Source organism: Nicotiana tabacum, chromosome 20 (genome assembly GCF_000715075.1).
Source record: "Nicotiana tabacum cultivar K326 chromosome 20, ASM71507v2, whole genome shotgun sequence".
Taxonomy (NCBI): domain Eukaryota; kingdom Viridiplantae; phylum Streptophyta; class Magnoliopsida; order Solanales; family Solanaceae; genus Nicotiana; species Nicotiana tabacum.
The window spans coordinates 24845860-24870106 of NC_134099.1; the positions used below are offsets into that span (position 1 = coordinate 24845860).

At 40.6% G+C, this 24247-nt stretch overlaps 1 pseudogene; it reads right to left on the reverse strand.

The window, feature by feature from the left end:
• Window positions 1-24247, reverse strand: part of LOC107808009 (late blight resistance protein R1-A-like) — an 89318-nt pseudogene that overhangs the window by 25572 nt on the left and 39499 nt on the right.

Below are 24247 nucleotides of genomic sequence, written 5' to 3' on the forward strand. Positions count from 1 at the left end.
TTCAATTCGTGATGAAAATAGTGATGTAAATTCACAAAAGATTTAAGATAATTGGCACGAAGCCCAAATATGGCAATAAGCCCAATCATAGTGAAAAACAATAAATCTTTATCAATTACGCGGTAAAAATATCAACTGGGATGGACCAAGTCACAATCCCCAATAGTAAATGACCCCGCGCTCGTCATACAACGCGTGTCTCATCTCAACATAGCAGTATGTTGTGCAATCCGGGGTTTCAAACCCTCAGTGCATCATTTAAAATCATTACTCACCTCAAGACGGTCCAATGTCTACTCCGCTATGCCCTTGCCTCTCGAATTTACCTCTTCGCGCGTCGAATCTGGTCAAAACCACAACGAATACATTACAATAGGCTAAGGGAATATAACCCAATCGAAAAGACTCGAAAATATCGAAATTCACAAAATTTGCAAAACCCGAGCCCCGGGCCCACTTCTTGAAAAATTATGAAAATCACATCACCAGATTCCTCGTCTCGCCACGAGTCCGTACATATAAAATTTACCAAATTCGGAGTTCAAATGACCCCTCAAATCTTCAAATCTTATTTTCAAATCCCTAGGCCTAAATCTTCAATTTACTCCTCAAAAATATGTAATCTAGTCGGATATTCGATGATAATTCAATATTATGGAATAAAAATAATCACAAGGGACTTACCTCAAGATTTTCCAAGATTTCTTACTAAAAATCGCCCAAAATCCGAGCTTGGAAGTCAAAAAAAATGACCAAACTCGGACTGCTGGACGTTAAATCTATCCAAAAAATTTCGGTATTGTTCACGTGGGGGCACTATTCATGCGCGTGAGGTCACTGTTCACTGTTCACCCTCACGGGTACTGTTCACTACTGCAGAAAATACAACAGCTTTTAAGAAATTTGCAGCACAGCCATTTTTCACTAAAATGGCTCTAACTCCATCATACAAATACGAAATTAGACGATTCTTGTTCCTATGAGTCACAAATAATAATACGAATACAACCCTTCAATTGAAACTCAATTCGGAGCTCGTTTGCCCAGTTCAATACCCATTTCGCTCGTTAAACAATTAACTCACATTTCACGTCAAAAACCTAATCGCGACTTGATGAAATTAAACCAAAATTTCTAGATCAGTCCTATAATTCATTATTTAAATTCTCGAAGTTTTGAAATCAAATTTGGATCTCTAGAACTAAAAATGAACCTTTAGATCATTACATTTATGCTCAAAACGGCAAAAATCTTCCAAAAATGACCCGTTGGGCATCCGAAACACACCCGAGGCCCTCGGGACCCCGACCAATAATACCAACCAGTCCCAAAATACATTATGGACTTGTTCGAGGCCTCAAATCACATCAAACAACGCTAAATACTATTTCCGATGCCGAAACCTATCAAATCACGTCCGATTGACTTCAAATTTTGCACACAAGTCCAAAATGACATAACGAAGCTACATAAATTCTTGGAATTCCATTTTGACCGTCGGATCAAAATTTGACCTATCAACCGGAAATCGCCAAAATACTAACTTCGCCAAAATGAGCTAATTTCTTCACCGGACCTCCAAAAGTAATTCCGATTGCGCTCCTAAGTCATAAATCACCCAAAGAAGCTAACCAAATCATAAAAATTCCAATCTGAGCTCATATACAAATAAGTCAACTCTTGGTCAAACCTTTCAAATTCAAAGCTTTCAACTGAGACTGTTCTTTCAAATTCATTCCAAATTTTCCTGAAAACCAAAACCAACAATCTACATTAGTCATAATACAGTACACGGGGCAAGTCATGCCCGAGAACTGACGATCAAACTGCAAAAGCTCAAAACGACCGGTCGGGTCGTTACAGAGGGCCATATGTGAGGATATGCTGAGTGATATGAGGACGAGGGCCTGAGTTACTATTTATGCCACGCGGGTAGCTAGGGAGGAGGCGAAGATGGCAGTGACAGAGGCTAAGACGATAGCTTTTGCTCGTCTGTATGAGGAACTAAGGAACAAAGGTGGGGAGAAGAAGTTATTCCGACTCGCTAAGGCGAGAGAGAGGACAACTCGGGAACTGGACCAAGTGAGGTGCATAAAAGATGATGACGGCAAAGTTTTGATGGGAGATGACCAGATTAAGAGGAGGTGGAAGACCTACTTTCATAAACTTCTAAGTGAAGAAGGGGATCAGGATATTATACTTGGGGAATCGAGGAATGCCGACAGTCACCATGAATTAAGTAATTGTAGGGATGTTGAGATCGATGAAGTCATGGAGGCAATGTGTAAGATGAGAAGGGGTAGAGCTACCGGGCCAGACAAAATTCCGGTTGAACTGTGGAGGTGTGTGGGTAGAGCAGGCTTGGAATGGCTTACTGCATTGTTTAGTGTTATATTCAAGACTAATAAGATGCTTGAAGAGTGGAGGTGGAGTGCAATGGTACCGTTGTATAAGAACAAAGGTGATGTCCAGAGCTGTAACAACTATAGGGGCATCAAATTACTAAGTCATACCATGAAAGTTTGGGAGAGAGTGGTAGAAATGAGAGTGCGAAGGACGGTGTCTATTTCAGACAACCAATTCGGGTTCATGCCGGGACGATCTACCACAGAAGCTATCCACCTTATTAGGAGGATGGTGGAACAGTACAGAGATAGGAAGAAGGATCTCCACATGGTGTTTATTGATCTGGAGAAAGCGTACGATAGGGTTCCTAGGGAGGTTTTATGGAGCTGCTTAGAGGATAAAGGGGTCCCGCTTGACTATATTATGGTGATTAAAGACATGTATGATGGAGTTAAGACTCGGGTTAGGACAGTAGGAGGCGACTCTGAACACTTTTCCAGTTATTATGGGGTTGCACCAAGGGTCTGCGCTCAGCCCATTCCTATTTGCCCTGGTGATGGATGCACTAACTCATCATATTCAAGGGGAGGTGCCATGGTGCATGCTATTTGCTGATGACATTATTCTAATTGACGAGACACGAGGCGGCATCAACGAGAGGCTAGAGATTTGGAGACATGCTGTTGAGTCTAAAGGTTTCAAGTTGAGCAGCACAAAGACGGAATACCTCGAGTGCAAATTTGGAGTTGAGCCGACAGAAGTTGGAGTTGAAGTGAGGCTTGACTCTCAAGTCATTCCCAAGAGGGGTAGTTTCAAGTACCTTGGATCGGTTATTCAGGGGATCGGGGAGATTGACGAGGATGTCACACACCGTATAGGGGTAGGGTAGATGAAGTGGAGGTTAGCGTCGGGAGTCTTGTGTGACAAGAAAGTGCCACCGTTACTAAAAGGTAAGTTTTATAGAGCAGTGGTTAGGCCTGTCATGTTATATGGAACTGAATGTTGGCCAGTAAAGAACTCACACATCCAGAAGATGAAAGTAGCAGAGATGAGGATGTTGAGGTGGATGTGCAGGCATACAAGGATGGATAAGATTAGGAATGAAGATATTCAAGAAAAGGTAGGCGTGGCCCCCATGGAGGACAAGATGCGGGAAGTAAGACTCAGATGGTTCGGGCACATTCAGAGGAGGAGCACTGATGCACCGGTGAGGAGGTGTGAACTACTGGATGTAGTGGGTACGCGGAGAGGTAGAGGGCGACCTAAGAAGTATTGGGGAGAGGTGATCAGACAGGACATGGCGCGACTTAGGATTATTGAGGACATGGCCCTTGACAGGGAATTATGGAGGTCGAGCATTAAGGTTGTAGGTTAGGGGAAAGTTGTGAATATTTCTACAGCACAATAGAGTAAGACTAGCCAGTTAGGAGTTGTGAGCACGTGATTTTTGCGTCTATTGATACAGGGCTTTACCTGCTAGTTTTACTATACCTGCCATCTATTTCGTATTTCGTATTCTGTATTTCATATCTCTTATATTGCTGTTATTTTATTATGCATTTTTATGGTACTAATATATCGGCTCTTGTTGCTTTTTTGATCCGAGGGTCTCCTGGAAACAGCCTTTTTACCCTTCGGGGTAGGGGTAAGGTCTGCATACATATTACCCTTCCCAGACCCCATTTGTGGGATTATACTGGGTTGTTGTTGTTGGTGGTGGTGGTGGTGGTGGTTTGAGTGATGTGAGGAGGCTTCCAGGCCTCATGAGTGATGTGAGGAGGCTTTCAGGCCTTATGAGTGATGTGAGAAGGCTTTTAGGCCTTATGTTATTATTGCGCTTGGGCTGTAGGAGCCCCTCCGGAGTCTGCACACCCATAGTGAGCGCGGGTACCCATTGTTCTGAGTGATTGATACTATGCCCGAGGGGCTGATATGAGTGATTGTGAGGTAGTCTGAGGGGCTGATACTATACTAAGTGATTGATACTGTGCCCTCGGGGCTGATACTGTTCTAAGAGTGAGCCCGAGGGGCTGATACTATCCTGAGTGATTGATACTATGCCCGAGGGGCTAATATGAGTGATTGTGAGGTAGCCCGAGGGGCTAATACTATACTAAGTGATTGATACTATGCCCTCGGGGCTGATACTGTTCTAAGAGTGAGCCCGAGGGGCTGATACTCTACTGAGTGATTGATACTGTGCCCGAGGGGCAGATTTCTACTTGTTATTTACTGCCAAATTACCTGTTTTACTGGTTTTAAAAGAGATTTCATTGATATTTCACTGAATTACTATTTTAAGTGATTTTACTACTTCTGTATAGAATGTTTTGTGCCTTTACGTGTTTTCTTGCTTTCAGCCATTATTTATATTTATTACCCACTGGGTCGGAGTACTCACATTACTCCCTATACTGTGTGTGCAGATTCAGGCATAGCAGATTTCCACTCCTGAGAGCTGATCCTTCCAGTCCAGGCGGTGTTCCGGAGACTACGAGGTAGCTGTTGGCATCCGCAGCCCCCGTGACTCCTTTATCTTATTATTTCTATGTTATTCGAACTATATTATCAGATTTCATATTTAGTATACTTGCGTTAGGATTTCTTAGTTGCTCATGACTTGTGACACCCCGGTTAGGGCTGCGTCGGGCTGGGTTTCCGTATTTTATCTATATTTTCCGCTATTTGGTATTATTAAACCATGTTGTACTATAATTGTGTTAAATAACTGTTTAAAAGGACGAATTAGGTTAGACTGGAGGATGAATTGGGTTAGACTGGCTGGACATGTCTTTACGAGAGGCGTCATCACGACCAGGTTCGGCATTTGGGCCGTAACAAGAGTCCTCGCCAATAGCATCATGTAGAATGGTAAGTAACAAATCTCGAAGCGTATATACTTGAGACATTCAACATTGTGCACGAATATCAAAGTGAGAGACAACTGACTCGTCAGAATAGAGTTTATAGGCCAAAGTCGTCTTATCCAAACCAGGTATTCCGATGATTGAGATAACATCCAGCTCTTTGGGTTCTTTGATTAATCTTCTTCTCAATTCTTCAGCCACGTCCTCAAATCCCACAAATTTTGCATTCATGCTTCGATTCCTCGTCAATTGTGTTGACATGTGAACTGTAGTGGAAGCATCAATGCTATCATGTACTTTATTTTCCGGAATCTCTACTACATTTGCCCTGATAACTGTAATCTCTTGTATGATGTTCAAGAGCCAATGCTCAAGACACCAGTCAGGAACTTCCTTCCTTGCACAGGCATCAACTATATATTCCACCTCATATACTTTGCTAATCAATTGTGTAGCACAATCTTGATGATGTGTCTTGAGCTTATTGTGTTGGTCTTCTGCAACATCCACTACTAGAATTCCGGAAAAAAGCGACCAAACTTTAGCGACCAAAGTTGGTCGCTAAATTGGCGAAAATAATAAAATAATTATTTGATATACATTAGCGACCAAGGTTGGTCGCTACTTGGTCGCTAATTTTGTCAAAATATTGACCGGACTGGTCAGACTTGCTTGGTCAAAGGTATACTGAGATTAGCGACCAACGTTGGTCGCTACAGGGGGACCCACTTATATAATTATATTAATTATAATATTATTTTTAAAAAATTATAAAATATAAATAAATATAACTTAAATTAGCGACCAAAGTTGGTCGCTAATTAAGGGGTAAGCAGATAGCGACCAACTTTGGTCGCTAAAATGGGACCCAATTATAAAATTTTAATAATTATATTTTTATTTAAAAAAATTTATAAAATATAAAAAAATATAATTCAAATTTAGCGACCAAAGTTGGTCGCTTACGAAAATAGAGACCAACTTTGGTCGCTAATCTGGGATCGAGTTCTAACGTTTAACAATTATATTATTATTTTAAATATTATATAAAATATAAATAAATTTGATTTAAATTTAGCGACCAACTTTGGTCGCTAATTTAAATTTATGTATATTTAGCGACCAAAGTTGGTCTCTTTTCAGGTCAACAATGGTCAAAATTAAAAATCACTTTTGTATTTACTATCTAAATAATATAAATATAACGGGGCTAACACTTTTGTAATACAAAGGATGAATAGACTAAAATATACTCTAACATGCTATATATGCAGTTAAGCAGTACTACGAAGCGTGTGTGTGTGTCTATATATAAATATATAAAAACATGAAACGCTCGGAACACTGGGACAGGTTCTTTTAGGTATTGATACACTTGTAATTTGATTCATCGACTTATAACCTATATATATATTAACAATAAATTAAAATGTCTCGACTTATATCAATTAATATATGTATGTATATATAAGAACATGAAACGCTCGGAACACAGGGACAGGTTCTTTTAGGTATTGATACACTTGTAATTTGATTCATCGACTTATAACCTATATATATTAACAATAAATTAAAATGTCTCGACTTATATCAATTAATATATGTATATATATATATATATATATATATATATATATATATATATATATATATATATATATATATATATATATATATATATATATATATATATATATATATATATATATATATAAGAACATGAAGCGCTCGGAACACAGGGACGGGTTCTTTTAGGTATTGATACACTTGTAAATTGATTCATCGACTTATAACCTACTCATATGCATGTATATATATTAACAATAAATTAAAACGTCTTGACTTATATCAATTAATATATATATATAAGCTATATTCGATATAATATTAGCTAATGCACTAATACTTAGTGCATAGTATAGTATAGTATATATATACTAAGTGTATTATATATACTAAGTGTATAGTATAGTGTATTATATAATACACTATACTATATATATAGTATAGTGTATATATATATATATATATATATATATATATATATATATATATATATATATAAGCTATATTCGATATAATATTAGCTAATGCACTAATACTTAATGCATAGTATAGTATAGTATAGTATATATACTAAGTGTATTATATATCAAGGTATATTCGATATATATAGTATAATATAGTATATAGTGTATATATATATATATATATATATATATATATATATATATATATATATATATATATATATATATATATATATATATAAGAACATGAAGCGCTCGGAACATAGGGACGGGTTCTTTTAGGTATTGATACACTTGTAAATTGATTCATCGACTTATAACATACTCATATGCATGTATATATATAAATAATAAATTAAAACATCTTGACTTATATCAATTACTCATATGCATGTATATATATTAACAATAAATTAAAACGTCTCGACTTATATCAATTATTATATATATATATAGCTTAAATTGAATTAAAATCCTAAATTTATACTACATATGTACATAATTTTAAATTGAATTAAAAGTAATTTAATTTTTCCATGTTAGGGTTCAAAGTTATATATTATTTGTTCAACCATGTTAGGGTTCAAAGTTAATTTCTCCATATTAGGGTTTAATTTCTCCATGTTAGGGTTCAAAGTTAGCTCAACCATATTAGGGTTCAAATTTATATATTATTTGCATTTTTAGGGTTCTTATTAATACATTTTGTCCAAAATATTTAGTTTTACCTACTAATTTGGGGAAGAAATTGTTTGAGGAGAAGAAACCCTAAGAGTTGCACCTTTAGGATTATGTATTGGAATTTTAGTTTATAAATTAAAATTTTAGGATATGACTTGAACTTTTGTGGATATGAGTTGAATCTTTAGGATATGAATTGAACCTTTAAGATATGATTTGAAATTTTTGGTTTATGTATTGGAAGTTTAGTTTATAAATTAAAATTTTAGGATATGAATTGAACTTTTTAGGATATGAGTTGAACCTTTAGGATATTAGTTTATGTATTGGAATTTTAGTTTATAAATTGAAATTTTAGGATATGAGTTGAACCTTTAGGATATGAATTGAATCTTTAGGATATGAATTAGACTTTTAGTTTATGTATTGGAATTTTAGTTTATAAATTGAAATTTTATGATATGACTTGAACTTTTGTGGATATGAGTTGAACCTTTAGGATATGAATTGAACCTTTAGGATATTAGTTTATGTATTGGAATTTTAGTTTATAAACTGAAATTTTAGGATATGACTTGAAATTTTGTGGATATGCGTTGAACCTTTAGGATATGAATTGAAATTTTTGGTTTATGTATTGGAATTTTAGTTTATAAATTGAAATTTTAGGATATAACTTGAACTTTTGTGGATATGAGTTGAACCTTTAGGATATGAATTGAAATTTTTGTGTATGAATTGAACTTTTAGGATATGAATTGAAATTTTTGTGTATGAATTGAACTTTTAGGATATGAATTGAGCCTTTAGGATATGAATTGAACTTTTGTGGATATGAATTGAAATTTAGGATTGCGGGAGGATTTTGTAGAAGGGGTTGATGATTTTATTAGACATGCAATGCAACTTCCACCAAGAATAACTTAGGCATAGTACCTGACATAGTGTGTCTTTAATTGTTGTTCTCATTAGCAACAATGATGATGAGAAGACAATGGCATGTGTTTCAAATAATGATGGTGTAGGTAGGAATTTAACATTTCCTAAATTGATAAAAGAAAAGGTTATAGAGGAATTCTCCACTTCATTTTCCAATAACCTCTTTTTTTATCTGCTTAGGAAATGTTAAATTCTTACCTACATCATCACTGTTTGAAACACATGTCATTGCCTTCTCATCATCATTGTCGCTAATGAGAACAACAATTGATCAAAGACACACCTTGTCGGGTATTGTATCCAAGTTACTCTCTGTATCTAAGTTCATCCCGAGTAATAGTATCACGAGGATAATCACCAAAGCCACCAGACAACTTTATGATGCCAATGAAGTAAGATGAGTTATTCAATGAGACTCGTATTGTAAAGAAGAAGAAAGAGACTGATCCAGAAAGGTGGGACGAGGGTTGAGCCTCGACTATACATGTAGGTTTTTTACTTTTTATTAAGTATTTTGATTTACTTTTATATAAATTTTGAAATACTAATTCAATATAATTTTTCTTATAGGTTCGCTTCAGAGCTGATGTGGGGGAATTCATACGCAGTCAGCCACCTAATGAGTCGGGCGAGGCAATCCAACTTTCGGATGAGGATGCTGAAAGAACACTCCTTGAGTACTTTATATACTTTGAACTAGACAATAGAACCAGTTTTCGAATGGGCTTGTAATAAGCGTTAACTTAGTTTTGTTAGCTTAATGTGTTAGTTCTATTGAACTTTATACTTTGTTGCTTTTTATTGTTGTTGTTGTTTATTGTTGTTGTTGTTGTTGGCATAAAATGCATGTTTAGGATTTTTGGTAAGCTGGCAGGTGGTGTAGCTTTCAAAACAGGCATTTTCTGGCAAAAATATACCAAGAAAAGCGACCAACTTTGGTCGCTAATTGATCACTTTTCCCTTTAAAAAAACAATTTTCTGGGCAATAGCGACCAACCTTGGTCGCTATTTAACCCAGATTTCTCAAAAGCGACCAACTTTGGTCGCTATTCTATTTAAAAATAATAATTTCTGGAAATATAGCGACCAAAGTTGGTCGCTTATAATTAAAAAAATTATTTCTTGAAGTTAGCGACCAACTATGGTCAAAAAAATTTAAAAAATTAATAAAAAAGGACCAATCTTGATCTCTATTTTCCAGATTTTAAAATATAATATTTGGATTAGAGACCAAAGTTGGTCGCTTTTTTATGATTAATAATAAATAAAAAAAATATGTTTTACATTTAGAGACCAACTTTGATCGCCAAAATTATATTATTAAAATAATAAAGCGACCAAAGTTGGTCGTTATAGTTTTTACCCGGAATATTTGGTCCTTTTACCTTAGAGACCAAAGTTGGTCGCTAATTACCGACCAACTTTGGTCCCTAAAATAAAGGGACCAGCAATATTGCGACCAAGCATGTTTGGTCACTTTTTGGTAGCGACCAACTTTGGTCGCTTTTTGTGGTCGTTTTTTCCCGGATTTCTAGTAGTGATCCCGAGAAAAGGTTGCAAGCTCTCAAATTCCTTTTCAATTATTTGAAGTTGATTCTTGAGAAAGCAAGCGAATCTGCATAACGGCCTTGAAACCCCTTCAGGACGGTTAAAAAGAAATCAATATAGCCTAGCCCATGAATCCTTGGCAAGTCATATTGAAACTCCTTTCGAATGATGAGGTAGATCATCACCTTGATAGGCTGAATGTTGCTCGGAAGGTCAAAACCAAGTGCTTGGTTCACGTCATCCAACCTAGCGTGTTCTTTCTCACCCTTGATATCATATAACGAGTAAATTAGAAGTCCGGCATCAACAATAACAGTGTCCATATCTTGAAGATGAAATCCATGCTCTAGAATTGGCAGATGGATTAGAGTGTCTCTTAAAAGGCTGATTATCTCCTGAAGGTTAGCCACTTGATCATAGAAAGAAACTATCCGACTAGGATTACTAATAGCTGGCGGTAGCTCCACCAAGTTGTGTGCAGGAGTCTCTACAAAGCCACCACTGTCAGCTGCATGCTTATCTTGAATATTGGGATGCCATCCTGATTGTATTGTCGGCTTCAAAGCTTGCAGAACACCAATAAAAATTTCGCGAATGCCCGGCTGAATGGGCTTAATCTTCATTTTCTGGAGATGAGAAAGCAAAGCATTCATATCACTTTGAGAGGAGTCTTGAATTTTGTTGCCATGGATGGGCAAACACAACCATGCAACCATTGCTGTCTGGCCGACTAAAACTAAAATGTGGCTGAAAAAAGAATGCCGGCTTTGCGGCTCCATGCATTTGTTTGAAACAAAGCTGACAAAAAATCGGAGTAATTTCATCTCCTTTGAAAGATCTTCTATTTGTTCCTTGAGTTCCGGAACATATAGTAGAGAGCATGGATCATTGATCTGCAATAGAACATTGAGATTTTGTGCAACAGCATCCATGAATTCCAGTATAAATTTTGGGGTAGGAATGTCTTCCTCCTTGGAATAAGGTGGTATTGGTATTTTGGGAAAGGAGTATTTTCCTCTGAATTCCAGCTTAGTCTTCCAAATTTCTGTTTGCAGGGAAAGGGTAATGGGACCGATATTTGGATTAATTAACTCGTCCAACATTTTCCAAATTTCGAACATTTTCTGTGTGAAATCTCGAATGCCGCATTCACCTGCGAAGGCGAAGCTCTGCAAGCCGAGAAAACTATCCAGGAAATTTAACTCCCATACACAGAAATTGAAAAGGTCCCTTGAAATACCTGCAGTGAGTTGCAGAAGTTGAAGGAGATCCTGCAGTGACTCTTTCAGTTCCGAAAAATCTTTGGCTAAAAACATCCCTAGATCTCCTCTTACAGATCAGAGAAGCAGTTTAGGTAAAACATGCCTAGACAAAAAGTTCGGAAAAAAAAAAACAGTTATCGATACTGCCTTTTATAAATTCTTTCTCCACTTTGGTTTCCACAAATATTTTTGTTGCGTCAATTAAAATAAACTTATTGTAAGTAAGTCCACATTATTAACACATGGGTAGATTCCTTTCCTTTCTTCTTTATCAATTTTCGTACTCCATTAAACAGAACCATTTGATCTATCACACAGATTTAGATCATCTTATTGTTGTTATTGTTGTTGTTGTTTCTTGTATAGTACTTCTGTGACGACCCAAAGGGTCATCACCGTAATTCTTCCTAGTTCCGTGCTTTCGAGGCCCTGAAAATCTCGCTTTAGTTGCCTCGATTGGCGTGCGCAATTCGGACGCGTAGCCGAAAAGTTTTTATGTTAGAATATGTGAATTATGTGAAAAATTTGATGAATTACGATATTAATATGCATAATATTGACTTCGGTCAATATTTTGGGTAAATGGACCCGGACCTGTGATTCGACGATCCCGGAGGGATCCGTAGAAAAATATGGGACTTGGGCGTGTGCCCGGAATTAAATTCCGAGGTCCCAAGCCCGAGAAATGAATTTTTGTGTGAAATTGTTTTCTGAAATTAATTAAGGAAAATGAAGAAGAAAATTGATCAGAAAACTGTGGTATCGGGCTCGTATTTTGGTTCCGACGCCCGGTACGAGTCTTAAATATGTTTTAAGCACTATCTGTAAAGTTTGGCTAAAAACGGACGTCATATGACATGTTTCGGACTTAAAATGGGGAATTTGTGTTTTTATGAAAGTTGAAAGAAAATCATGTATTTTGAGGTTTGATCCTATGTATATGATGTTATTTTGGTGATTTGATCGCACGAGTAAGTCCGTAAGGTATTTTCGAGATCATATGAATGTTTGGTTTGGAGCGCCAAGGGCTCGGGTGAGTTTTGAATGGGGCCCTGGAGGTCTTGGACTTAAGAAAATGCAGGTTCAGGCGTTGCAGACACCAGCGCGGCCGCGGTCATTTCCGCGCGGCCGCGATGCCTTTATGTGCGGTCCGCGTGGCTGAGTCTGAGGGCTAGGGTTTTAGGTTAACCAGTGTGGCCGCGCACCAAAACAGTGATGTCCACGCTGGAAGGGTTCAGAGAAGCCCCAATTTTTTCTCCCACTCGGCGCGGCCGCAACACATTTTTGTGCGGTCCGCGCCAGGTCCTCAGAAAGGTATACAAGTTCGGAAATCTCAGTCATTTTTCACTTTTCAAAACCCAAAACCTAAGAAGCGATTTTCCAAACAACTTTTTTTCTCCAAAACGATTGGTAAGTGATTTCTAACTTAATTTCTTTATCCCTTAACATCTTTTAACATAATTTCAATTTCAAATCAAAGATTTTCAGGGGTGAAATTGGGTGTTTTGGGTAGAACCTAGGTTTTCTACAAATTGAGAAGTTGGACCTCAATTTGGGGTCCGATTTCAAAACAAATCATATTTTTGGATTCATGGGGGAATGGGTAACCGAGTTTTGGTCCGAACCTCGAGTTTCGACCACGTGGGTTTGGGGGTATTTTTGACCTTTTTGGGAAAAACCTTGAAAAATCTATTTTCATGCATTGGGAATGATTCATTTAGTAATTATTAATGTGATTAAGTAACTTATGACTAGATTTGAGCGGATTTGTGGTGGAATCAAGAGGTAAAGCTATTCTAGAAGCGTGAGCTGAGTTTGGAGCATTCGAGGTAAGTGTTTGTTCTAACTTTGGCTTGAGGGAATAGGATTAGGATGTTAATTGCTTCTTGCTAATGTGGAGTACGGTGTATAGTCATGGTGACGGTTATCTATGCACCAGAGTCTAGCATGACCGTGAGTCTTAATTGTTTTTAATTCGAATAACGTGACACAACCTCCTTGTTTATTTGATGAGTTTCTTATAATGTGAACAGTTGAGGTGGAATTGTGATTGGTGTACTTTTGGAGCGTTGGCTCGAACATGAATGTGTTATTTGAGGAAGAATGTTTTAAAAAAAAAGAATGTGTTGTGAATACTCCTTTGCCGGGATGTGTAGACTGATATATATTCTCCCTTGTCGGGATATTTTGGGCTGTTAGTTGCACCCTTGCCAGGTTAAAGGTATTGAGTTGTTATTCTCCCCTGAAGGGGTCTACTATAAGAAGTCAGATATTATGGGATCCTGCGGCACGCCACCCACTTATATATGATATTATGGGATCGTGTGGCACGCCGTCCACTTGGTTATTGGCCTATGTTGCCGGTGACATATTGTGCACTGTGATAAAGATGAATTGGGATCGTGTGGCATGCCTTCCACTTATATATGATATTACGGGATCGTGTGGCACGCCTTCCACTTGGTTATTGGCCTCTGTTGTCGGTGACATATTGTGCACTGTGATAAAGATGAATTGGGATCTTGTGGCACGCCGTCCACCTATATATTATTAAAAGGGATCGTGTGGCACGCCGTCCACTTATATACTATATTATGGGATCGTGTGGCACGTCATCCACTTATATATGATATTATGGGATCGTGTGGCACGCCGTACACTATATATATATATATATATCATGGAAACCGGAGTTTCTTCTGTTTATTTCCGATATTTCATTTTTATCTGTTACTCCCTGATAGCATGTTCCCTCCCAGTTTTACTTTGTATTATGCTGTTATTGTTTTCTTGCACTTGTTGTATATATCTGTACAGGTTAATTGTGGTAGGTACTGTTTAGCCTCGTCACTACTTCGCCGGGGTTAGGCTAGGCACTTACCAGCACATGGGGTCGGTTGTGCTGATGCTACACTCTGTGCATTTTTGTGCACAGATTAGGGAGCAGCTTACGAACCGTAGCAGTAGGACTTCTGGGAGCTATCTTCAGTCCAGGGACTCTCGAGGTAGCCTAGCTGGCATTCGTAGGCCGAAGTCCCTTTCCATGTTTTTTCGTTTGTTTATCTTGTATCAGACAAACATGATGTATTTTCCTTTCAGACATTGATTGTAGTATTCCGTAGTAGTCCGTGAGCTAGTGACACCAGACTCTGGGTAGCATTTTGGTTCAAACTTCCGCACTTTTGGTTCTCAGTTGCTTTAGATTTAATGTCTTCCGCTTAAATTTTGTCTTTTTTATTATATTGTTTGGAAGAAAGTAGGAAAAATGTTTTATATATTTGGGTTGCCTAGCTCCGATAGTAGGCGCCATCACGACACTCGATGGTGGGAAATTCGGGTCGTGACAAGTTGGTATCAAAGCACTAGGTTACTTAGGTCTCACAACTCACGGACAAGCTCAGTAGAGTCTGAGGGATCGGTACGGAGACGTCTGTATTTATCCCGCAGAGGCTACTGAGTTAGGAAAACTTTACCTTGTTCATTCCTGTCGTGCGATTCTGTTTCTCAAGTACTGATTGTCTTTCTACTCTGTTCTTTCGCAGATGGCGAGGACACGTGCTTCCTCTTCAACCGCGCAACAGCCTGATCCCCCAGCAGCAGCCCCTATTAGGGGCAGAGGGCGAGGCCGAGGTCGTGCCAGAGGCCGAGGCCGGGGTAGAGCTCAGCCCCGAGCAGCATTTCCAGCGACGGAGCCTCAGGTCGATTTTAAGGAGGAGGTTCCGGCCCCAGTTGTTCCAGTAGGCTCAGGTCCCAGAGGGTTTCATAGCCACTCTAGTGCTTCAGGACGCTTTGGTCCGACTGGTAGGCTTTATGGAGGGCATTTCTAGAGCGGGTTTGCTTCCCGTAGCTCCAGCTACATCTCAGGCTGGGGGAGGAGTTCAGACTCCCGATACTCGTACTCCAGAGCCGGTAGCTCCTCAGGCTCAGGTTCCAGCAGTTCAGCCAGCCGTGGTAGTTCAGCCAGCTGTGGTAGCCCAGCCAGGTATTGTGCCTCAGTCCAGCGATGGTACGACTATGTCCGCAGATGCTTTGTGGAGGCTTGATCGTTTCACCAAGCTCTTCACTACCACATATAGTGGCACTCCCTCAGAGGATGCTTAGGATTTCATATGCAGCTGTCATGAGGTTCTTCGAACTATGGGTATTCTAGAGACCAGTGGGGTCGACTTCGCCACTTTTCGCCTAGCAGGATCTGCCAAGACTTGGTGGAGATATTTCTGTTTAGCCAGTCCAGCAGGGTCGCCATCATTGACCTGGGATCAGTTTTCAGAGTTATTTTTGGGGAAGTTTCTCCCAGTTACTCAGCGGGATGCCCTTCGCTGGCAGTTCGAGCGTCTCCAGCAGGGTTCTATGTTAGTTAGCCAGTATGAGACCCGGTTCATATATCTTGCTCGGCATGGCATTGTGATACTCCCCACCGAAAGAGAGAGGGTACGGAGGTTTGTTGATGGGTTGATTCAGCCGATCCGTATTCAGATGGCCATGAGTGCCGGGAGTGAGATTACATTTCAGAAGGCGGCAGATGGTGCCCGCCGGATAGAACTAGCACTTTCTCAAGGGCGTGGTCATGGGTCCAATAAGAGGCCCCGTCATTCTGGTAGATTCAGTGGTATCTCGTCTGGAGGTAGGGATTCTTATGGTAGAGGCCATCCTTCGAGGCCCTTTCAGTCAGCTCTCCAGGCTTTTCATGGTACACCAGGTGGTCGTGGTTCTCAGCCGCAGTATTCTGACCAGCATTTCTTCAGTTCACCATCAGTACCTATTAGTGCACCACCACTTCATTATTCTCAGCAGCCGAGGGCTTGTTATACTTGCGGCAATGTGAGTCACATTGCCAGATATTGCCCTCGAGCTTCCAGCAGCTCGCAGCAGCAGGGTCCTCGCCTGATGATCCAGGCACCAGTTGCCCCACAGCTTGCCCAGCCAGCTAGAGGCGGGGGTAGAGGACATAGAGGTGGAGGTAGAGGTATTAGAGGTGGAGCTCAGACCGCTAGAGGTAGGGGTTAGCTAGCAGCAGATCGTCCCAGGGATTTGGTTCAGGAAGGTGGGGCCCAACCCCGTTGTTATGCTTTGCCAGCCAGGCCAGAGGCTGAGTCATCAGATGTTGTGATTACAGATACTATTCTGGTCTGTGATAGGCATGCTTCTGTGCTATTTGATCCCGGATCTACGTATTCATATGTGTCGTCCTATTTTGCACCCTATTTGGTTATGCCTAGTGACTCGTTGAGTATTCCTGTTTATGTGTCAACACCGGTGGGTGATTCTATTGTGGTCGACCAAGTTCATCGTTCTTGTATCGTAGTGTTTGGGGGTCTTGAGACCCGTGTTGATTTGTTACTTTTGGACATGGTCGACTTCGATGATATATTGGGGATGGATTGGTTATCCCCGTACCATGCTATCTTGGATTGCCATGCCAAGACCGTGACCTTAGCCTTACCGGATTTACCCCGTTTAGAGTGGAGAGAGACTTCTGGTCATTGTACCTGCAATGTTATCTCGTATGTGAATGCTCGGCGTATGGTCGTGAACGGATGTTTGGCCTACTTGGCGTATGTTCGCGATTCTAGCGCGGAGGCCCCTTCTATTGATTATGTGCCCGTTGTTCGGGAGTTTCCTGAGGTTTTCCCTTTAGACTTGCCGGGTATGCCGCCCGACAGGGATATCGACTTTTGTATTGATTTGGCCCCGGGCACTCAGCCCATTTCTATCCCGCCATATCGTATGGCCCCGCCGGAGTTGAAAGAGTTAAAGGAACAGCTGCAGGATTTGCTTGAGAAAGGTTTCATTAGACCCAGTGTTTCGCCTTGGGGTGCGCCGGTGTTGTTTGTTAAGAAAAAGGATGGTTCGATGAGAATGTGCATCGATTACCGGCAATTGAACAAGGTTACAATTAAGAATAAGTATCCACTGCCGAGGATTGATGATTTATTCGACCAGCTTCAGGGTGAGAGGGTGTTCTCGAATAGATTTGAGATTTGGTTATCATCAGCCGAGGATTAGGGCATCTGATGTCCCTAAGACAGCATTTCGTACTCGGTATGGGCATTATGAGTTTTTGGTCATGTCATTTGGGTTGACCAATGCCCCAGCAGCATTTATGGAATTGATGAACCGAGTGTTCAGGCCCTATCTGGATTGGTTCGTGATTGTTTTGATTGACGATATTCTGATATACTCCCGCAGTCAGGAGGAGCATGAGCAATACCTCAGAGTGGTTCTTCAGACCCTGAAGGGTAGTCAGTTGTATGCTAAGTTCTCAAAGTGCGAGTTTAGGTTAAGTTCGGTCGCATTCCTGGGTCATGTCGTATCAGCATCAGGTATTCAGGTAGACCCGAAGAAGATAGAGGCAGTCAAGTACTGGCCTCGACCAGCTTCAGCTGCGGAGATTCGGAGTTTCTTGGGGTTAGCAGGTTACTACCGTCGGTTCGTGGAGGGGTTTTCATTCATTGCAGCCCTCAGTTCAGGTGGTCGAACGAGTGTGAGGTGAGCTTTCAGAAGCTCAAGACGGCTTTGACTACGGCACCGGTATTGGTTTTGCCCATAGGTTCAGGGCCATATACGGTCTATTGTGATGCGTCTCGTATTGGGCTTGGTGCAGTGTTGATGCAGGAAGGCAAAGTCATTGCCTATGCTTTGAGGCAGTTGAAGATCCACAAGAAGAATTATCCGATTCATGATCTCAGGTTGGCAGCCATTGTTCATGCCTTGAAGATCTGGAGGCATTACTTATATGGCGTGACGTGTGAGGTTTACACTGATCACAAGAGTCTTCAATATCTGTTCAAGCAGAAAGAGTTGAATTTGAGGCAGAGGAGGTGGTTAGAGTTGCTAAAGGATTATGATGTTACTATCTTATACCACCCGGGGAAGGCCAATGTGGTGGCCGATGCATTGAGCAGGAAGTCCGCCAGCATGGGTAGTCTTGCTTATATTCCAGTCAGCCAGAGATCGCTTGCTTTGGATGTTCAGGCCTTGGCCAATCATCTTGTGAGGTTGGATATTTCTGAGCCTAGCAGAGTGTTAGCTTGCACGGTTGCTCGTTCCTCACTATTAGAGCGTATCTGTGAGCGGCAGTTTGAGGATCCCCATTTGTGTGTCTTGAGAGACACGGTGCAGCGTAGAGGTGCCAAGAAAGTAACCTTAGATGATGATGGTTTATTGAGATTGCAGGGGGGCGTTTGTGTGCCCAATGTTGATGGGATTCGAGAGGTGATCTTAGCGGAGGCCCACAGTTCTTGGTATTCTATTCACCCGGACGCCGCGAAGATGTATCAGGATCTGAGGCAGCACTATTGGTGGCGTAAGATGAAGAAAGACATCGTTGTGCATGTGGCTCGGTGTTTGAATTGTCAGCAGGTTAAGTACGAGCATCAAAGACCTGGTGGTCTATTTCAGAGGATTGCACTTCCCGAGTGGAAGTGGGAGAGGATTACGATGGATTTCGTTACTGGACTTCCGATGACTCGGAAAAAGTTTGATGCAGTTTGGGTCATTGTTGATAGGTTGACCAAGTCAGCGCACTTTGTTCCTGTTGCAGCCACCTATTCGTCCGAAAGGTTAGCTGAGATTTATATCAGGGAGATTGTTCGCCTTCATGGGGTGCCGCTATCTATCATTTCGGATCGGGGTACGCAGTTTACCTCACATTTCTGGAGAGCGGTTCAGCGAAAGTTGGGCACCCAGGTTGAGTTGAGTACAACATTTCATCCCCAGACGGACGGGCAGTCCGAGAGGACTATTCAGATTCTTGAGGACATGCTCCGAGCCTGTGTCATTGATTTTGGAGGCTCGTGGGACCAGTTTTTGCCTTTAGCAGAGTTCGCCTACAACAATAGCTACCAGTCCAGCATTCAGATGGCTCCGTATGAGGCGTTGTATGGTAGGCGATGTTGGCCTCCAGTTGGATGGTTTGAGCCGGGAGAGGCTCAATTATTGGGTACGGATCTGGTTCAGGAGGCCTTGGACAAGGTCAGGATTATTCAGGATAGACTTCGTACAGCTCAGTCCAGACAAAAGAGTTATGCAGACCGCAAGGTCAGAGATGTTGCTTTCATGGTTGAGGAGCGGGTATTTCTCCGTGTATCGCCTATGAAGGGTGTGATGAGATTTGGGAAGAAGGGCAAGCTCAGCCCTAGGTTCATCGGTCCATTTGAGATTCTTGATCGTGTAGGAGAGGTGGTTTATAGACTTGCCTTGTCACCTAGCTTGTCAGCTGTGCATCCCGTGTTTCATGTATCTATGCTCCGAAAGTATCACGGAGATCCATCGCATGTGTTAGATTTCAGCACTGTCCAATTGGACAAAGATCTATCATACGAAGAGGAGTCGGTGGCTATTCTAGACCGGCAGGTTCGACAATTGAGGTCGAAGAGTTTTCCTTCGGTGCGTATTCAGTGGAGAGGTCAGCCTCCTGAGGCATCGACCTGGGAGTCCGAGTCCGATATGCGGAGTCGCTATCCTCATTTATTTCCCGACTCAGGTACTTCTTTCTTTTGTCTGTTCGAGGACGAACAGTTATTTTAGAGGTGGAGAATGTGACGACACAAAGGGTCATCACCGTAATTCTTCCTAGTTTCGTGCATTCGAGGCCTTGAAAACCTCGCTTTTAGTTTCCTCAATTGGCATGCGCAGTTCGGGCGCATAGCCGGAAAGTTTTTATGTTAGAATATGTGAATTATGTGAAAATTTTGATGAATTTCTATATTAATATGCATAATATTGACTTCGGTCAATATTTTGGGTAAACGGACCCGGACTTGTGATTCGACGGTCCCGGAGGGGTCCGTAGAAAAATATGGGACTTGGGCTTGTGCCCGGAATTAAATTCTGAGGTCCCAAGCCCGAGAAATGAATTTTTGTGTGAAATTGTTTTCTGAAATTAATTAAGGAAAATGAAGAAGAAAATTGATCAGAAAAATGTGGTATCGGGCTCGTATTTTGGTTCTGACGCCCGGTACGAGTCTTAAATATGTTTTAAGCACTATCTGTAAAGTTTGGCTAAAAACGGACGTCATATGATGTGTTTCGGACTTAAAATGGGAAATTTGAGTTTTTATAAAAGTTGAAAGAAAATCATATATTTTGAGGCTTGATCCTATGTATATGATGTTATTTTGGCGATTTGATCGCAAGAGTAAGTCCGTAAGGTGTTTTCGAGATCATATGAATGTTTGGTTTGGAGCCCCGAGGGCTCGGGTGAGTTTTGAATGGGGCCCGGGAGGTCTTGGACTTAAGAAAATGCAAGTTCAGGTGTTGCAGACACCAGCGCGGCCGCGGTCATTTCCGCGCGGCCGCGATGCCTTCCTGTGCGGTCCGTGTGGCTGAGTCTGAGGGCTAGGGTTTCAGGTTAACCAGTGCGGCCGTGCACCAAAACAGTGTGGTCCACGCTGGAAGGGTTCAGAGAAGCCCCAATTTTTTCTCCCACTCAGCGCGGCCGCAACACATTTTTGTGCGGTCCGCGCCAGGTCCTCAGAAAGGTATACAAGTTCGGAAAATCTCAGTCATTTTTCACTTTTCAAAAACCCAAAACCTAAGAGGCGATTTTCCAAACAATTTTTCTTCTCCAAAACGATTGGTAAGTGATTTCTAACTTAATTTTTTTATCCCTTAACATCTTTTAACATAATTTCAACTTCAAATCAATGATTTTCAGGGGTGAAATTGGGTGTTTTGGGTAGAACCTAGGTTTTCTACAAATTGAGAAGTTGGACCTCAATTTGGGGTCCGATTTCAAAACAAATCATATATTTGGATTCATGGGGGAATGGGTAACCGGGTTTTGGTCCGAACCTCGAGTTTCGACCACGTGGGTTTGGGGGTATTTTTGACCTTTTTGGGAAAAACCTTGAAAATCTATTTTCATGCATTGGGGATGATTCATTTAGTAATTATTAATGTGATTAAGTAACTTATGACTAGATTTGAGCGGATTGGTGGTGGAATCAAGAGGTAAATCTATTCTAGAAGCGTGAGGTGAGTTTGGAGCATTCGAGGTAAGTGTTTGTTCTAACTTTGGCTTGAGGGAATAAGATTAGGATGTTAATTGCTTCTTGCTAATGTGGAGTATGGTGTATATGCATGGTGACGGTTATCTATGCACCAGAGTCTAGCATGACCGTGAGTCTTAATTGTTTTTAATTCGAATAACGTGACACAACCTCATTGTTTATTTGATGAGTTTCTTATAATGTGAACGGTTGAGGTGGAATTGTGATTGGTGTACTTTTGGAGCATTGGCTCGAACATGAATGTGTTAGTTGAGGAAGAATGTTTTAAAAAAAGAATGTGTTGTAAATACTCCCTTGCCGGGATGTGTAGACTGATATATATTCTCCCTTGTCGGAATATTTTGGGTTGTTTGCTGCACCCTTGCCAGGTTAAAAATATTGAGTTGTTATTTTCCCGTGAAGGGGTCTACTATAAGAAGTCAGATATTATGGGATCGTGTGGCACGCCGTCCACTTATATATGATATTATGGGATCGTGTGGCATGCCATCCACGTGTTTATTGGCCTCTGTTGCCGGTGACATATTGTGCACTGTGATAAAGATGAATTGGGATCGTGTGGCATGCCTTCCACTTATATATGATATTACGGGATCGTGTGGCACGTCGGGATATTTTGGGCTGTTAGCTGTACCCTTGCCGGGTTAAAGGTATTGAGTTGTTATTCTCCCCTGAAGGGGTCTACTATATGAAGTCAGATATTATGAACTATATTATGGGATCGTGTGGCACGTCGTCCACTTATATATGATATTATGGGATCGTGTGGCACGCCGTATATATATATATATATATATATATATATATATATATATATACTTATATATGACATTATGGGAACGTGTGGCACGCCGTCCACTATATATATATATATCATGGAAACCGGAGTTTCTTCTGTTTATTTCCGATATTTCATTTTTATCTGTTACTCCCCGATAGCATGTCCCCTCCCAGTTTTACTTTGTATTATCTTGTTATTGTTTTCTTGCACTTGTTGTATATATCTGTACAGGTTAATTGTGGTAGGTACTGTCTAGCCTCGTCACTACTTCGCCGGGGTTAGGCTAGGCACTTACCAGCACATGGGGTCGGTTGTGCTGATGCTACACTCTGTGCATTTTTGTGCACAGATTAGGGAGCAGCTTACGGACCGCAGCAGTAGAACTTCTGGGAGCTATCTTCAGTTCAGGGACTCTCGAGGTAGCCTAGCTGGCATTCGTAGGCCGAAGTCCCTTTCCATGTTTTTTTCGTTTGTTTATCTTGTATCAGACAAACATGATGTATATTCCTTTTAGACATTGATTGTAGTATTCTGTTGTTGTCCGTAAGCTAGTGACACCAGACTCTGGGTAGCATTTTGGTTCAAACTTCCGCACTTTTGGTTCTCAGTTGCTTTAGATTTAAAGTCTTCCACTTAAATTTTGTCTCGTTTATTATATTGTTTGGAAGAAAGGGGGAAAAATATTTTATACATTTGGCTTGCCTAGCTCCGATAGTAGGCGCCATCACGACACTGTTGTTGTTATTTCCTGTATAGTACTTCTTATCTGGTATAAATATGGAATGATGGAAGATCAAGTTTTAACTTTTCCACTCTTAGATATATATTATCCTCTTTATCAGCTACCTACAGCAGTAACATACGTAAATATAAATGATATAACTGAAACAAAAATTAATTCGAGCCCACTGAATTCACAGTGTTTCCTTAAGGAATTTAATCCCCTCCTAGTACCCAAGGTTATGGATTATTTCCTCCCAGGATAGAACGAATTACACACTGGTGTAGCGGTACTTCAAACCCCAGTATTTCAGCGAACGCAAAGTTCGGCAGCAAATCACACTTACAGTTGCTTTGTTTGTAGTTTTAAAACAATGCAGAACAAGGGAGGAGAACTCAGAAGTCGAATGGAAATTCTGAGAGGAAGGAATGCGGCTATATCACGAAAGTATGCATGAAAAACTTGTGTGATTTGCAAGCAAGAATTAAATGCATCTGGATAAGTAGGTTTCCCTTTGAACTTTCCGTAGTGAACTTATGTTGGATATACTCGGTCAATCGGTAGATTTGATATCTTTGAACCGTCGAACTTTAGTGTATACCTAGACAACCATAAGTCACACAATCAATCCCTTAACCGTCTTTGGTTCTCATTGTTGTGTTTGTTTCAGCCATGAACACTGGCTGGTTTCATAAGTGCGTAGAGAATTGGCCTTGCAAAATTCTCCTTGAAACGGCTAACACTTCACACTTACATAGGTGATTCCTAAACGTGTCATCCCGTAGATACACTATTTGATATACCCTGTATCAAATTTAGAAATCATTAAAAAGCCTTAATGTTTTATCCTTGGTATTGAACATCGTCTCATCACGAGAATGGACTAAAACATTTTGTTGACAATGTTGAACCGTCATTAATGACTTTGTTTGATCTCCTTGAATCTAGATCTTGGGATCTCCAGTCTTCTAGGTAGAGTTACTGCCACAATGACTTGTTCTCGGCCATAGTCTCATTCCCCTCGATGATTTCTCAACTACCTCTCTAGTTAGGCCTTTT